We start from the raw sequence: 5,083 nt of genomic DNA on the forward strand, positions 1-5,083 counted from the left end.
GCTTAGTAAATTGAAACTTGATCTTTTAATATAATTGTAGATATCATATACACATTCATATTTATATTTAGGACTTTCGATTAGTATAGTATGGTCACTACCTAGATATCTTGTTTGTGTAATTGTAAAAGGTTAAAATAACTAAAAGTCAAAGTAAAATTTTGCACATAATTTTTTAACTCAATTCACCCCCCCCCCTTTGGGAATACATCCCAATTTCGTTACCCTCATCTCTCCTACTCAAAGATGTAGCTAGTTGGCCTATGGTAGCTTCTAGCTTAGCAATGACTAGGAGTGAGAGTGGAGTAATTATCAATCAATTTGATGATCAACCTCAATGCTCTTAAGGTCTTTAAGCATCGTCTCCTAGAAAGATCTATCATATTTTGGTTGAGGAGGAGATGGTTGCTGGTAAGCCAAAGGTTGAGGGGCAAACACGAAAAGGATTTTGAGTGTTTTGAAATGGGCGAGGAGGTGGAGCAGTGGGTGATTGCTGAGGTCCTCGAGCTGAAAGCTTGTGGCCTTTAGGACAAGTTAGAATGTTTACTCCACCTTGGATTATACTTATTGGAAAATGGGTCATTGGATGGCATGTCATACCAATTATGGGTTGCTTTAACTTTTTCCTGCACAAACTTAGTGGGGGAGACACATAAGGGTTGATATAGCAAGTGTGAGAGTGATCAGAACATATGGCACACGCCATAGGTGGAGGTGATTTTCCTAGGGACAAAACCGGATCTAATTTCTTAACGATGGTGTGTAAGGTAGGTGTCAGGTCATGGCCGGCAGTTAATCCCTAGACTATTTTAGGATGGGAAGAAGAAGGTTGGGAAGGTGTAAGCACAGCAATAGCATGCTGCTGAGAATTCTCGATGAGGGTCTCAAAGAGAGCCCAAACCTCATTCTTATGCTTCATGAGGAAAGCACCTCCACAAGATGCATCAGCCGTGGACCGATCACACTCAGCTAACCCTTCATAAAAGGTTTGCACTAATTGCCACCTAGGGACTTGATGGTAAGGGCATTTACGTAGGAGATCCATAAAGCATTCCCAAGTCTCAAAAAATTGTTCCCCATCTATTTGTGAGAAATTGGTGATTGCCTTCCTCAGCAAGTTAGTCTTCCCAATGGGGAAGTACTTTTTTAGGAACGCATGTTACATGGTGACCCAATTTGTCATCAAGTTCGGCTCTAAGGAATTCAACCAACATTTGGCCAAAGTGAGGTATACGGATGGTGGAACAAATTTCAAGACACTTATCTAGATACTTGTATGGATTTTTAGTTGAGTTCCTAAAGAAGTTAGGAAACATCGAGATGGTAGAAGTCTTAAATTAAAATTGTGCCACCTCGACATCCAAAAATCAGATGCAAGATAGCGAGGTGTATGCATTGGATGTGAAGTAGTCTCTAAGGGGATGAAGAGGTTGCTCCTCCGCTATAGGATGACGAAGAGCAAAACGTTCTAAATTTTGGTAAAAGGGAACTAGTCGGGATTTAGCCATGAATTTCAATTCAGAAGACTTGGCTAACTTAGGACTAGAGGTAAACTTCCTAATTGACCTACAAGATCTTTCAATCTCAGGGTCTATAGGCACTTACTCCTAATCCAAGGAGCACAAACCAAGCATATACAAGCACAACACACAATAAAGGCTTCAAATATTAAACAAAAATTAAAAACAAAACACGTAGTACTCTAAACTAAAAATTGGCTTACTACCATAACTGAGTCATCGGAAACAATGCCAATATTTGGTAGGCTCGCCATGGCTTGGGTCCTTAACTACTAAAAATAATATATATATATATAACCTAACTAAGCCCAAGTTCAACAGAACAAGGAGTTAGTCGGGTGTCAAACTTCAAGGACTCAGTGCAGTTGTTTACCAATTTTAGCCTAGTTTACTATGCTTTGCATAAAATGGAAAATGTAAGATTTTTGAATTGTTTTCTATTAACTATGAAAGCAAGTAAATTATATTAACACTACTTGATTATGCGTCAAAGTTGCATAATTAGGTGTTTAAAAGCATTAATTAAGGATTAAAATTTTGCTTAAATTCCTAGTTACGTCTAATATTTCAATATTGAGCTTAATTTATGATATTTAAATTTTTATTCTATTTTTATTCCTAAATTTATGAGTAATTGTGTTTAATTTTTGCAAGGTATTTTTTGGAAATTAAAAAAGAAATAAAGATGATCATTCAAAAAGTGGAGTGGGCCATGCAAAATGATGCAAATGGAGGCGTTAAGTACAAAACAAAGCTAATTGGGTGATTATGGATAGTTCAACATCGCTTCGTAATCTCAGAATAATTCTCTCATCCGAGCTTTGATTGATATGATTCAAGATGCTATGGAACGCTAAGAAAAAGCTCAACAACTTTCATGTTTTGAGTTTTAAGAAATATTGGCTACATCAAGGTGGGAACTAGGTTTGAAGTTTCTGCACCTACTACACGAACCATGAATGTGGGTCGTGCACAGCCATGCAAAAGAGAAGGTTGTGTGTGCTATTTTTAATTTGGAGAGGCCTATGAAAATGCACAGGCCATGCAACTTGTTGAAGGCTGTGTAGGTGGGGCTATGGGCTGAAATTAAAAAGAGGCAGTAGGGCTTTTAATTGAAGTAGAATAGGGTTTGTTTTTTTGGTTCTTGGAAGGAGGAGGAGCTGCTATGTAAGCAGCTGCTGGGCATAGAGAGGAAGCAGGAACTCTTGGGCCACTCTCTCTCTCTCTCTCTCTCTCTCTCTCTCTCTCTCTCTCTCTCCCTCTCTCTCTCTCTCTCTCTCTCTCTCTCTCTCTTTATTTATTTTTTCTTTACTTTATTGTTACTTTAATATTTTGTTTGAGTTCATCTTTATTTAAGCATTTTTTTTTTTTAGTTTAGTTTATTTTGTTTGAGCTCTTGTTGGATTTATTTTTTATTTAAGTTAATGTTGGATTGGAAATTTCATAGTTTAATGTTTATTAAATGAATGTTTCTTTTATGCTTTACTTTAATGTTCTTTTAATATCTTGTTTGAATTTATTATTGGATTGAGTTTATTTTTGTTTAGGTTATCATTGTTTTACTTTACTGTTCTTTCAATGTCTTATTTGAGTTCATTATGGCGTTGAGTTTATTTTTGGTTGAGTTATTGTTGAGTTTTTTTTATTTTGTTTAAGCTATTGTTGGATTGATTTTCATTTAAGTTAAGTTAATGTGAATTTATTTTTTTTAAGCTATTATTTGAGTTGAGTTAATGTTGGATTTATTTTGTCTTGTATTTAAATTCTTAGGATTCATAATCAAGTTTCTTGTTTTTTTTTTTTTTTAAATTTCCTGCAATTTCCTTTTCAAAATCAGATTATGTTCTTAGTTTAGGCTTTGCTTTGTTTTAATTTCATCACAAAATCTCGAAAACCCAAGAATATGAATTTGAGCTGTATTTAGTAAATGATTTTTTTTTTCTCCTTGTTGTTTTAATATGAGTTTGAAATTAATCTGTATTCCCTGAGGAAACGATCTAGCCTTTTGGGCTAATTATTATGCGACAGAACTCTTATACTTGGGAGAGTCTTTGTGTCGCTAATTTTAGAGTGAGTCAACTCCTAGAAAGCAAGTCTCAAATCATTAATCCAGCTTAGGCTATCGTTCGTGATAGCTATTTCCCATCAGCTATCCATATTAGGCTAAACGGTTAAGTGAACCATTCGAATGGCATAGAGTAGCGAAGGTACACCAATTTTCCAGAGCACAATCAGAAACCAAGGTATCCAGTGAGCATGAGAACACTTTATAGGAATCGTAACCTATTACGTATAAGTGATTGAATTCTTAGGTATACTATCCTATCCCTTAGGGTTTCATCACAATCAGAGAAGTAAATATGGAAGGAAATTAAAGACATGGTATTTAAATTACAGAATTGAAACCAAAGTAGAGTAAGTAGACGAGTATTGAAAATGACATCAATTGCAACTTGAAGGCCTATCACTAGCAATCAGGATTACAATCGAAGACCAACTAATCTACGCGGCAGCACTCAGAACTCAAAGGTTGTCACAGGCTTTCGAAGAATCTAAATCCAAACCAGATATGTAATTGAAAAGAAAGTTGTAAATCTAATATAAGTGGTACCCAATGACTCTATAGGTCTATCACTAACTAAAGAAGGGCCAAAAGGGAACCCTAATCACATATTTAAAGCTTAGTTTTATACCTAAAAGGGTTTACAAGTGTTTGAATTCAAATTAGTAAATTTTTGGCAAAAATATCACAAGAATATTGCTAGGCTTGAACTCTGTCGACTAGATTGCACCCTAGTCTTCCTTTGGTCACGCCTTGGTCGAGACTTATGGGAATAATAGGGTTCAAACTTTAGGCTTCCTTGACCTGATCACTCCTCTAGGACCTTGTTGGCCAAACTAGGCTTTTTACTCTTGTTTTGATGATAACAAATGAAGTTGGTATAACATGTGTTTGTTGAGTTTTTTTTGTTTCAGGAATATATATCTGAACATAAGAGAAAGAAACTATGAATCAAAGTTATATTAAGAGAAAGCTTCAACAAAAATTCAAGTAGTAAAGAAAAAGACTTGAAGCTTCAGTACTCAAAAGCTTAAAGATCAAAAGGGACTTGAAGTTAAAAGGATTTTCAAATACTTGAAGTTTCAACTTAGAAAAGCTTGTTTTTCTTTTGTACACAAATCATTCTAGCAATCTCGTTGTATTGTTGATGATTCAAGGCTTGTTTGGATTGTTGGACCAAGTGAGGATTGTTCACTTGGAGAGGTTTCTCTACCTAAAATGAGGGAATTTTTGTAAAGGCTTGCTCTGCCCAGTAAGGAGCACACTTAGTGGAATCCTTTGGTGGAATTGACCAAAGGCGAGGACATAGGCTGAGGATAAGCCAAACCTCGTAAATCTTGGTGTTCTTCTTCTCCTTACTCTCTTTACTTTCTGTATTATACATTGAGTATATCAAGTGTAGGTTGCAGGGTTTATACTTCATATTCAAAGAAGACTCTTGATTTAACAAAGTACGTTTTTAATTAACCGTTTGCGAAAACCCACAAGGGTGTACGTTGGT

General features: G+C 35.6%; 1 non-coding gene across 1 annotated transcript; it reads left to right on the top strand.

Moving 5' to 3' along the window:
- The first annotated feature begins 1,010 nt into the window (after nt 1–1,010).
- Nucleotides 1,011–1,119, top strand: LOC131145285 (small nucleolar RNA R71). Its single transcript, XR_009134068.1, has one exon. It is a non-coding gene; the product is annotated as a small nucleolar RNA R71 (small nucleolar RNA).
- The last annotated feature ends 3,964 nt before the right edge of the window (nt 1,120–5,083 follow it).

This window comes from Malania oleifera, chromosome 12, assembly GCF_029873635.1.
Source record: "Malania oleifera isolate guangnan ecotype guangnan chromosome 12, ASM2987363v1, whole genome shotgun sequence".
Lineage (NCBI taxonomy): Eukaryota > Viridiplantae > Streptophyta > Magnoliopsida > Santalales > Ximeniaceae > Malania > Malania oleifera.